The sequence below is a fragment of the Felis catus genome, chromosome B3 (genome assembly GCF_018350175.1).
Source record: "Felis catus isolate Fca126 chromosome B3, F.catus_Fca126_mat1.0, whole genome shotgun sequence".
Lineage (NCBI taxonomy): Eukaryota > Metazoa > Chordata > Mammalia > Carnivora > Felidae > Felis > Felis catus.
Window position 1 is genome coordinate 49,231,875 of NC_058373.1, and position 13,264 is coordinate 49,245,138.

Consider the following 13,264-nt stretch of genomic DNA (forward strand, 5'->3'; position numbering starts at 1 on the left):
AACGAGGAAATAACTCCACAACTCCTATCTTCTCCCTGAGGAGTGAAGGGTTTGGAATGCATATCTGGTGCCCTTTTAAGACGCTCACCCAAGGGACAGGTCCCCACAACGCCTAGCACTGAACACCAGTGACACTTGGGTACAAGACTGTAGCAAACAAAAGAGTCGTTACTGGTATGTGAACACTTAACAAGGGCTGCCCTTCCTGGGCCCAGTATAAAGGGAGCAGGCAAAATTACCCATATTCAAATTTTTGATTTTTATTTAATTATTATAGAGAATGAGCCGAGGAGAGGGTTGAGGGAGACTGAGAATCTTAACCAGGATTCACACTCAGTGTAGAACCTGACGTAGGTCTTTATCCCATGAACTTGGCTGGGATCATGATGAGCTGAAATCTAGAGTCAATGCTCAACCAACTTATCCACCCAGGTGCCCCCCACTCCATCTCCCCGTTTTTGTTTTTTGTTTTTTTAACTAAAAGGGGACCCATCTGCATACTTGGAAAACTGCTGACTGCTGGTCAGACTTCTCCTTTAACACACATCTAGGAAACTGGTGGACACCTCTCCTGTTGTCTCCCCACAGCCCAAAGTTGCTAATATCATTGTGGAAGAAACTTGTACACACATTTGTGCCCCAGCTTTTGCACTGCTGTCCAAGTGACCTGCCCATGGATCACCTAGTATTGCGACTTGCATTCTCAAGTTTCACAGGCACAGGAGTAGTCACTTGCAGCTATACATACATGTGGGCCCAGAGTAGAGGAAGCAGGCAAAAATGCCCAGCTCCCAATGTCTCCCTGGAAGGGGCTTAACCACATATTGCTCATCTATTGCCTGAGGGTCTGACTTCTAATCAGCCTGCATCTAAGAAATGACTGAGATCTTCACTCTGGGACACACTGGGATAGGTTCTGGTCCCGCTTAAGCTGGAGGCTACCAACAAGGAAGAAGGGAGCTTGGACAATTAGGAAAGCATCCGAGGTGAGGCTGATAGATGTTCATCTCCTACATAAGGCTACTCTGTCAAGATTGAGAGATGTGGCTATTTTACCTAAGATGCGGAAATCAACATTGTCAACGAAAATGAAAACAGAGAAATATATTTTGAATAATCCTGAAGTAGCCCCTGCTCTGTCTGCCTTATCTTGCAGGCAGCCCTGGCAGAGGCTGGCACTACTCCAAGGGACTCCTGCCTTGGGAAGAGGGAGAACCAGCCTCACACACCCGTGTGCCTGCTATTCCAGCAGCTGAGCCTCCTAGCTGGCTGTGGAGGAAATAAGTCCTGCCATTCAGTGCCCCAGAACTTTGGCAGAGAGGCTAATTGCAGACACGTAGCCTGAATGGCAGCCCAACCTACCTACAAGCCCATGGCCACCTCATTCAGGGCTCTCAACAGCATAGGGACCAAACCCTGCCCAGTGCCCAAACTGGTGAGTGCACCCACATCAGGCAAACAGGTCCTTGCAGCAGTCTGGGCTGAAGTCAGACGCTTTAGCCACAACACTAGGGAACATGCAGCCCATATAGAAGACATCCCCGGAGTGCTGGTCCTGGTAACCAGGAGGACTGTGCTACTAGGAACCAGAGGACTTCTACACAAGGTCACTACTTTCAAGACCAGGAGACATAGCTGATCTCCCTAATACATAGAAACAGACAAAATGAGACAGGGAATATGTCCCAAATGAAGGAACAAGACAAAGTCACAGCAAGGGAGCCAAATGAATTCTTGATATAGCATATTGCTCATCTCTGTTTCAAAGTAACGGTCATATACATACTGGACTCAAGAAAACAGATGAGCTCAGTAAGAACTTCAACAAAGAGAAAATATAAGAAAGAATCAGAGATGAAGAATTCAGTAATGGAAATAAATATACTAGAGGAAATTCAGAGCAGATTAGAGGATACAGAAGAATGGATCAGTGATTTGGTAATGGAAAGCAAGCTGAACAATTAAGAAAATAAGAATAGGTTAAGGTAACTCAGCAACACCACCCTAACAGTAACATTATAGGGACACTAGAAGGGGAAGAGAGAAGGGGAGCAGCAAACTTACTTGAATTAACAGTGGAAAACTAATCTGGGAGAAGGAAGCAGATATCCATATCCAGGTAACAGAGACCCTAAGATTAACCCAAGCATGTCCACACCAAGACATAATAATTAAGATGGCAAAAAGTAATGATAATTTTAAAAGCAGCCAAAGAAAACACAAGAGAAGCCTCATAAGGCTATCAGCTGACTTCTCAGCTCAACTTTCCAGGCTAGAAGATAGTGGCATGATATATTCAAAGTGCTTAAAGGAAACAACAACAACAACAACAACAAATAGGTCAATGGAAAAGGATAGAGAGCCCAGAAATAAACCTACACATACATGGTCAATTAGTTTATGACAAAGGAAGCAAAAATATACAATGAGGAAAAAACAGACTTTCAGTAAGTGGTGCTGGGGAAACTGAGCAGCTGTTTGTAAAAGAATGAAGCCAAACCACTTTCTTAATACCATACACGGACCCTCTTCCAAAACAAACAACCCACCCCTCAGAATATTTATGGATATGTCCCCTCAGGCAAAGGAAACAAATGCAAAAGTAAACTATTGAGACTACACCAAAATAAGCTTTCACACAGCAAAGGAAACCATCAACAAAACAAAAAGGGAGCCTCAGTGAATGTAAGTATTTGCAAATGATACCTGACAGTGGATTAATATCCCGAATATATGAAGAATTTAACACCAAAAAAAAAAAAAAAAATCAAATCTGATTTAAAAATGGACAGAGTATCAAGACATTTTCCCAAAGTAGACACAGATGGCCAATGGAAACACGAAAAGAGGTTCAATATCACTAACCATTAGGGAAATGCAAATCAAAACCACAATGAGATACCACCTCTTACAAGTCAGAATAGCTATTATTAAAAAGACAGGACAAAACAAGTGTTGGTGAGGATGTGGTAAAAAAGGAACCCTCATGCACTGTTAGAATGTAAATTGTTGTAAACACTGTGGAAAGCCACATGAAAGTTTCTAAAAAAATAGCATTAGCATATGATTCAGTAACTTCACTACTAGATATAAACCAAAGAAAATGACAACACTAATTCAAAAGATATATGCACCCCTATGTTTATTGCAGCATTATCTACAATAGTCAATATTTGGAAGCAACCCAAATGTCCATTGATAAATGAATCCATAAGGAAGACATGGTATGTGTATACAATGGACCATTGCTCAGTCATAGGCAAGGACCAGATCTTGCCATTATTGACAACATGAATGAACCTGAGGAGTGTTATCTAAGAGAAGTCAAAGAAAGACAGATACCATATGATTTTATTTATGAATCTAAACAACCAAACACCTGAACCAACAGACAGACACACAGACTCTTAAGTAGAGTAAGTTGGTGGTTGGCAGAGGGGAGGTGAGTGGTAGGGATGGGTTAAATAGATAATGATTAAGAGGTATAAAACTTACAGTTATGAAACAAGTCAGAGAGATGAAAACCACAGCATAGGGAATGTAGTCAGTAACATTGCAACAATGTATGGTGACAGATGTTGACTATGTTTATCGGTGGTGAGCACTGAGTAATGTATAAAAGTGTTGAATCATTATGTTGTGTACCTGAAACTAATATAACATTGTATGTTAATTATACTACAGTAAAAAAAATCGAAAAGAGTGAAGATAGCTTAAGGGACTTAGAGAAGAACATCACATGGATCAACACTCACATTTATAATGGTCCCTGAAGGAGAAAATAAAGGTGCAGACAAGTTATTTCAAGAAATAGTGACTGATAATCCAGGGCAAGAAATAGACCTCCAGGGCAAGGAGACCAGAGAGCTCCAAATAAGATCAACTCAAAGAGAACCACACAAAGACACAGTATAATTAAATTGCCTAAAGTTAAGAACAGGGAGAGAATCTTAAAAGCATCAAGAGAAAAACATTGTTATGTACAAGACTATGAGCAGATTTTCCAGCAGAAATTTCATGGGCCAGAAGGGAGTGGCATGGTATTTTCAAAGTGCTGAAAGAAAAAATTGCCAACTAAGAATACTTTACCTGGCAAAGCTGTCCTTGAGAACTGAAGGAGAGGTAAAGATTTTCCTATATAAGGAAAAAGATAAAAACTGACGGAGTTTATTACCACTAAGCCAGGCTTCTAAGAAATATTAAATGGACTTATTTAAGGTGAAATGAAAGGGTACTAATTACTAACAGGAAAACATCAAAGTATAAATCTCTGTCTGTATAAATCTATGTATAAAGGTAAGTACACAGCAAAATTCAGATCTCATGTAGCAGTGGGGGATAATTACCTATAAAGCTAGTATGTTTAAAAGACAAAAATAACCATAAGCACAATAACTTAATAGATACACATAATCAAAATATGTAAATTTCAACATCAAAAATGGATTATAGGGGCATGGGGAGTAAAGAATTTTAGAATGTGTTTGAACTTAAGTTGTCAATCTAAAATGGACTTAAAAATTTTTTTATGTAATCGTAATTATCATAGATGCACAAATCCACAAAACAAAAATCTCCATTAGATACAAAAAGTTAAGGGGAAAGGAATTAAGCAAACCAGTAAACAAAGTCACCAAATCATGAAGGAGAGAGAAAGAGAAGAAAGGACTATGGGAACAACAAAGCAGAAACAATGAACAAAATGACAATAAATACCTGTAAGTTAAATGTCAACAGGCTAAATTCTCTAATCAAAAGACATAGATGGGCTGAATGGATAAAAAACAAGACCCATCCAAACAAGAGACTCACCTCAGATGTAAAGACACACATGGACTATAAGTCAAAGGATAGTAAAAGATATCCTATACAAACAAACCAAGAGAAAGTTGGGGTAGCTATACTTATAGTCAGACTAAATAGGCTTAGAGATAAACACTGTAATATGACACAAAAAATCATTATATAATGTTTATCTAGTCAATCCAAGGGGATATAACATTTGAAGTATTTAATTGTCCAACATAGGAGCACCTAAATAAATCAAGCAAATATAAGGAGAGCTAAAGAGAAAAATAGATAGCAATACAGTAATACTAGGGGACTTTCACCAATGGATAGATCAAACAGAACATTAATAAGGAAACATTGGCCTTAAACAACACATTAGATCAGATGGACTTACACAGAACATTCCATTCAAAAGCAACAGAATATAAATTTTTTCCTCAAGTGCACATAGAACATTCTACAGGAAATATTATAGGTTATGCCACAAAACAAGTCTTGCTTTTAAAGTTTATTTATTTATTTATTTTGATAGGGAGAGGCAGCACAAGTGAGGAGCAGAGAGAGAGAGAGGGAGAAGGAAAGAGAAAGAATCCCAAGGTTCTACACTGTCAACACAGAGCACAATGAGGGACTCGAATTCACCAATCATGAGTCATGACCTGGGCCAAAGTCAGACACTTAACCAACTGAGCCACCCAGATTCCCCACAAAACAAGTCTTATAAATTTTAGACTGAAATCAGATCAAAAATATATTTTTAAAATTTAAATAGAAGTTAGTGAACATATAGTGTAATGATTTCAGGAATAGAAAGACAAAACATGTTTTCTGACCACAATGGTATGAAACTAGAAATCAATTACAGCAAGTGAACTGGAAAAATTCGTATGTGGAGATTAAATAGCAGGCTACTGAACAATGGATATGCCCAAGAAGAAATCAGAAAGAAAACAAAAATACCAGAGACAAATAAAAATGTAAATACAACATACCAAAACTAATGGAATGCAGCATGAAGCTCTTCTAAGAGAGAAGTTCAATGTGGTAAATCCTATATCATGAAACAACAAAGGTCTCAAATAACCTAGTTTTATACCTGAAGGAACCAGAAAAAGAACAAAACCAAAAGTTAGCAGAAGGAAGGAAGCAAAGATCAAAGAAAAAATAAATGAAATAGAGATCAGAAAAACAACCAAAGAGGTGAAACAAAGAGCTGGTGTTTTGAAAAGATACACTGACAAACCTTTAGCTAGACTAAGAAAACACGAGAGAATACACAAACATCAGAAATTAAAGATGCGGTAACACAAACCACTGAATATGAAATATTATAAAAGATACTATAAACAAATATCTACCAAAAAACTGGATAACCTAAAGAAAATGGGTGAGTTTCTAGAAACACAACCTATGAGAACTGATCATGAAGAAACTGAAAATCTGAACTGACCAATAGTGAGTAAAGAGACTAATTTAGTAATTAAAATCCTGAAACAAGGAAGCCCAGAAACAGATATTTTTACTGCTAAATTCTACCAAACATTTAAAGAATACTAATTTTTCTTAAGCTCTAATAAAAACGAAGAGGGAACACTCCTAAATTCATTTTATAAGGCCAGCATTATCCTGATACAAAAGCCAACAAGGACACCAGGAGAAAAGAAAATCATAGGCCAATAATTCTAATGATCATAGACATACAAATCTTCAACAAAGTATTAGCAAGCTGAATTCAATAATATATTAAGAGGTTTATATGTTGTGATCAGATGGAATTTATCCCAAGCATGTAGAAATGGTTCATTATCCATAAATCAGTAAATGCTTACACCACATTACTAAAATGAAGGATTAAGATTGTATGATCATCTCTATAGATTCAGAAAAAGCATTTGGCTAAATTTTACATCCATTTAAGACAAAACTTTCAACAAACTGAGTACAGAGGGCAAGTACCTCAATATAATAAAGGCCATATATGATAAGTGTACAGCTAACAACATACTGAACACTGAAAAGCTAAAAGCTTTTTCTCTAAGATTAGGAACAAGACAGATGTCTGCTGTCACCTCATTTATTCAACATGCTTCTATAAGTCCTAGCCTGTGATTAAGCAAGGCAAAGACATAAAAGGCATCCAAATTGGAAAGGAAGAATTAAAACTGTCACCATTTTTAGATGACATGGAACATAGGCTCCACCAAAACACTGGTATAATAAATGAATTCAATAAAGTTGCAGAAAACAATTAGTATACAAATTAGTTGTGTTTCTATACACTAATAATGAAGTTATCAGAGAAGGAAAACAATTGCATCAAAAAGGTTTAAGTACCTAAAAATAAACTTAAAATGGATTAAAAACCTGTACACTGAAATCTATAAGACGTTGAATGAAGAAATTAAAAAGACCTAAGTAAATAGGAAAATATTACATAGTCATAGATTGGAATAATATTGTTAAAATGTTCATTTAACAAAAGCAGTCTATAGATTCAATGCAATCCCTGTCAAAATTCCAATGCATTTTTCCATGGAAATAGAATAAGATATCCTAAAATATTTAAATATTTTTTAAAATATTTGGATGATCAAAAAAAATCCTGAGAATAAAGGTAGAGACATTATGCTCTGATTTCAAATTATATTACTAAGTTGTAGTAATCAAAACAGTATGGTATTGACAAAAAAAAAAAAAAGCCATATAGATCAGTGGAACAGAATAGAGAGCCCAAAAATAAACCTGTGCTTGTGTGATCAATTAATTTTTCACAAAGGAGCCAAGGATATACACTAGGAAAAAGACAGTCTCTTCAATAAATGGTGTTGGGAAAACTTGACAGCCACATTGCAAAAAATGAAACTGGACCATAGTCTTACACTCCATACAAAAATCAACTCAAAATGGATTCAGTGTCTGAACAAGAAATGCAGAAACATACAGCTCCTAGAAGAAAACATAGGCGGTAAGCTTCTGGACTTGGTGATGATTTTTTGGATTTGACACCCAAAACAATCACCCAATACTGATTGGTATTATTTTACCAATAATAAAACAAGCAGGAGTATATCAAAGTATAAATCTCCTGCACAGCAAAGGAAACCATAAGCAAAATGAAAAGGCAACCTATTGAAAGGAAGAAAATATTTGTATATCATGTATCAGATAAGGGGTTAATATCCAAAATATATAAAGAATTGATACTACTCAATAGAAAAAAAATCTGATTAAGAAATGGGCAGAGGACTTGAATAGACATTTCTCAACAGAAGATACACAGGTGGCCAACAGGAACATGATGAGATGCTCAAATCACTAATCATGGAACTGCAAATCACAACTACAATGAGATATCAGTTCACACCAACTGGGATGGCTCTTCTAAAAAAAGAAAAGAGATAATACATGCCAGCAAAGATGTGGAGTAAAGGCAACCGTTGTTGGTAGCAATGTAAATTGTTGTAGCCTCTATGGAAAACATTATGGAGGTTTCTCAAAAAAGTAAAAATAGAGCTATCATGTGATCCAGTAATTCTACTTCTGGGTCTATACCAAAGGAAATAAAGTCATTATGTTGAAGAGATACCTACTCTCATGTTCATTGAAGCATTATTTACAATAGCCATGACATGGAAGCAACCTGAGTGTCCATTGATGGATGATGAATGAATAAAGAAAATTTATCCATAAATTCCATAAAGAAAACGTAACCATGTATCTATATACACTGTGTTGTTATTCAGCCATAAAAAGGAGGAAGTATTGACATTTGTGACGACATGGGTGGACCTGAAGGACATTATGCTAAGTCAAATTAGCAGACTAAGACAAATATTGCATGGTATCACTTATATGTGGAATCTAATATTAACAGTAAGGGAATACAAAAAGTTTCAACTCCTAGAAACAGAGTAGAAAATTGGTTGCTGGGGTGGGAGTGGGGTGGGAGTGGGGTGGGGTGGAAATAGGGAAAAGTCTGTCAAAAAGTACAAAGTTTCAGTTTTAAGATGAGTAATTTCTGAGAGTCTAATGTAAAACATGGTGACTATAGTTGATAACCCTATTGTTTAATTGAAATTTGCTAGAAGAGTAGTACTTAAAATGTTTTCACACACAAAACAGGATAAATAATTCCATGGGGGGGGGGAGTCTTCACAGTGTATACATGTATCAAATCTATTAGGTTGTACCCTTTAAATATATTACAGTTTTGTTAATTATAACTCACCAGCTGTAAAAAAAAAAAAAAAAAAAAAAAAAAGACTACCAGGTGATTTTAATGTTCTTACAGTTGAGAACTACCATCTATAACATCTAGGATTCTTTGTTTAGGCAATTAATGCAAAGGTCTCCAAAATAAGGTATTTCTTAGCATGATGTTTATATAAGTTCATCAACAGTTATGTAATTTTTCAAGTACATAAATTTCTTAAGTTTTTACACCAATTAGAGTATAACAACAATCATCTTAGTTTTGGTTTTTTTTTTTTTTTTTTTTTTTACTGAGTTTGATCAATATCCTGTTAGACCAATGTGACCTTGAAATAAAGCAGTGAAGATGGTGTGGTCCATTTGCCAAGATGTACATATTTTATCTTCTTTAATTCTCCCAATTATGAACATCTTGGCTAGGACTCCTTGAATCTTAAATGAGGCACACACCATATTCTTGCCTTTCTATTTGTGCTTCTGTCATGGTGTAGCTTATCACAAAAAATAAAACTCACCTACTTCAAAGAGAAGGGGATGTAAAAGTGGAGAGAGTTAGGATTTTTATTGTAAATCTTTTTTTAAAATTTATTTTGAGATAGAGCAAGCATGGCGGGGGCAGAGAGAGACGGAGAGAGAATCTCAAGCAGGCTCCGCACTGTCAGCACAGAGCCCAAAGAAGGGCTCAAACCCACCAACCACGACCATGACCTGAACCAAAGTCAGATACTTAATCCATTGAGCCACCAGGCACCTTGAGGCGTTTTTATTCTAAGAGAAGTTTATTATACCATCTGTGGGTGGACATAGCTGCAAAATGGACTATTACTTGAAACAGTTTTTATGCTCTCATAACTAGATTTGTTTTTTCTCCAATGGTTTTGGGGTTCAAGATCCACTAATTAGATACAGACAAGTACAGGGTATTAATTCAGATCAACTATTCAATCTTATTTTGGAATGTTTCCATCACAAGACAAATATATTTAGTTAAAGTAACATTTTCCAAATTTCTTAGTCTTAGGAAAATATTTAAGGAAACCAGTTTGTCTTTTTTTTTTTTTTTTCCTTCCCAGAAAGGAAGCTGTATAGTCATGAAGGCAGTGAACAGTCTTCTAAAGAACATCCAGAACTAGGGGGGATTCAATAAATAATTAATTACTTCCCTACCTCCACCAAAAATCTTTTCTCTCCCACTGTAAACTTGCATCTGTAAAGGGTTCAAGTCTTGGACTTTTAATCTGCCTCTTCTTAATATCCCTCCTTCTTCTCTGAAGCCAAAATACACCTATCACTTATTTGTTATTTAAGGATAAACCTCAAATTTGCTCTTTTTGGACAACATAATTTTCAAAACTAGTAATTTACATGGTGTTTGAAGTTTTAACTGCCATTCTTTCACTTATCTATTTAAAAAATATTGAGCTAGTACTATGTGCTGGACACTGTTCAGGGCACTGTGTGTGTATTGTAGTGAATAGATGGAAATCAATCCCTATACTCATGAAGTTGGGTGGGAAAAAGTGTCCCAGGTAAAGGCTGACACTCATCTCAAACAAAATGAGGCAAGGGTGTGTCAAAAATTTTAAAATGAAGTTGAAAAAATCAAATTAAAAAACCTTGACCCAAAAATCTTAAGAAATATATTCTAAGGAAATAATTATGTGACAAAATATGTATGTGCAAAGATCTTCATCATATTATAGCACAACATTGGAAACAAGGACTAATTGAATCAATTAAATACCAGTTGAATAAATTATAGTACATCATGTAATAGACTATTCTGAAGCCATTAAAAAGGATGCTACAGAAATGTTTCTAATTACACAGAAAGATGCTTACAATATATTAAGTGAAAGTTGCTGATTTCACAATTTTATGTGATTCTCCTAAAAGTAGTTCTCAACTGGGGGCTACTTGGCCTCTCAGGGAACATTTATCAATGGCTGGAGACACTTGACTGCCACGCTGGGGTGGTGCTGCCAGTATCTGGTGAGTAGAGGCCAAGGTCCTGATGATCATCTTACAATGCATAGGACCAGTACCCCCCAACAAAGAATTATATGGTCCAAAATGACAATAGTGCTCAAGTTGAGAAACCGTGCTTTTAATTATATACAGCATTTAAAAAACAAGTACCTTTTGGATAAATAGGGTCATGGATGTTTTTAAATGTTTTTTTGTTTCTTTGGATTTTGCTTTCAATGAGAATGTATTAATTTTATAATTAGAAACAAAGTATTCTAAAATGTGATGAAGTTTGGATTTATTATCTCTGTCTGGGGATGCTTTTCTTTTAAAATTAGGGTATTTTTGTTATTTCTAATTGTTCTTGTGGCTTGTGCACACCTGGCTGCCTATATCTGTGAGGCCTTGATTCTGATGGACCCAGGTTATGTTTGGTCCTGGTTTATTCCCATTACAAGGGTTGATGTACTTGCCTGCTTTAATAATGGGCTTTGTCCAGGGAATTTATCTGTTTTGTGTTTTTAATAGCATGTTCTTAGAATCCATGGGTTATGTTCTAAGTAAGTCAGAGGGGTCTGTCATCCCTCAGCACAGGTCCCAGAAAGATGAGGGTGCACAGTGAATGCCTCAACTGTTCATAACTCTACTCTGGCATATCCAATCTAGGCTCATGTCCAGAAAAGCTGGGGTATGGTTAATGGTCTCTTTTTGTTTTAATATATATTTTTTAAGCATCTAAATGGGTTTACTAATTTAGCCACCTCTTTGTTAGCCCACCATGGAAATAAAGATTGACCATAAAATACCTAAGAAATGCTCGAATTTTATCTACAAAGAACCCAGGGCCAGTGGCATGCTGGTTTGTGGAAAGCTATTGTGGTCTTTACAGAAACTTTGTCAAGATTTCTATTACTTTGAATATGCATGTTTTATGCACCAGGGAATTAACTGTCTCCATTCTTTTTAATTAGAAGTCATATTACCTTAGCAGGACAAGTATTATCAAGTAGGCAAGGTAGAGCATGTATTTTCTCTTTCACTGGACTCCTTATTTTCCACCTAGAGCCTACATGCTATAAAAAGCATCTTGAAGTTAGTTTATCGTTCTTGTAACATAACCACTTATTGAGGGCCTAAGAATGTGTATGCACTTCATTTGATCACATCAAACGTTCTCATCCCCAAATAAAGCGTACAATTAATTCATTAGTAGATGATTTGTTTCCATGGGTAAGTGCCAGTTTTTGATGATTTCATCAATACTTTCACCACAGTAATTTATTTCCCATTTAATCAGTGTTTAAATTGAACTGGAATCAGGCAGAAAAACAATAACACAGTTTTGTATAATACAGGAGCAAGTGGAAAAGTCATAGGACTTGATCATTGGAAGCCTCATTGTAGAAGCACAGATGGGTTAGGAGATGTTGTTAAAAAAAATGTGTCCAAGAATAAATCCTCTATAAGCACTGTATTAATTCCCAAGGCTTCATGACAATTTTGCATTAGTTACTCTAAGTTTTGTTATACTTTATACAGATCCAGGTAGAAATCCTACAGACTGAGCAACCGTGAAGGCACTTCTTGTCATGCTGCACTTAACTTAAATGATTAGATAGTTTAGAAAGGCGTTTCTTCCTAAATTTGTCTAGGTCGTAAGTTCAATAGTTAGTGATTGTCTCTGTGCTTCTCCAAGCCAGTGTTGTTTAAGTATGGGTTTCCCTTGGGGAAAGATGGGCTACCTTGGAAAACTGATTTTCAGATAGAAGCCTGTCTACAAAAGTTTTTGGATTAAGAATTGTAGTTACTGGGTTTGCTTTCTTAAAACTGCTGAGAGAGAGGATATACATATAGTGTTTTTCAGGTAAGGGACTTCTTGATATGTAGACATTTGTTAACTGCCGAAGTTTTTGTCTTAGAATTTTTTTCCTCTTCCTCCTCAAGTCATTGCAAATACCGTTGAAGTCTCCCCTTTCACACGGTCACCCCATTTCCCTCCTTCCATCCCCAGAGAACCACTATTCCCAAGTGGTTTTTACACGTATTTAAACTTTTAAAAGTGGTCTCATACTGAAGGCATCCTATTATATAATACATTTTTGCACTAAACATTTTTATTACATCCATGTTCTGCACACATGTAGATTTAGTTGATTTAAATGATGTATAATATACCATTGAGGAAATATACCTCAATTTGTTATATACCACAATTTGTTATCCATTACCCTATTGAGGGAAATTTAAACAAATGTTCACTTTTCATTATTACAAAAAACTTTATCAATTGTTT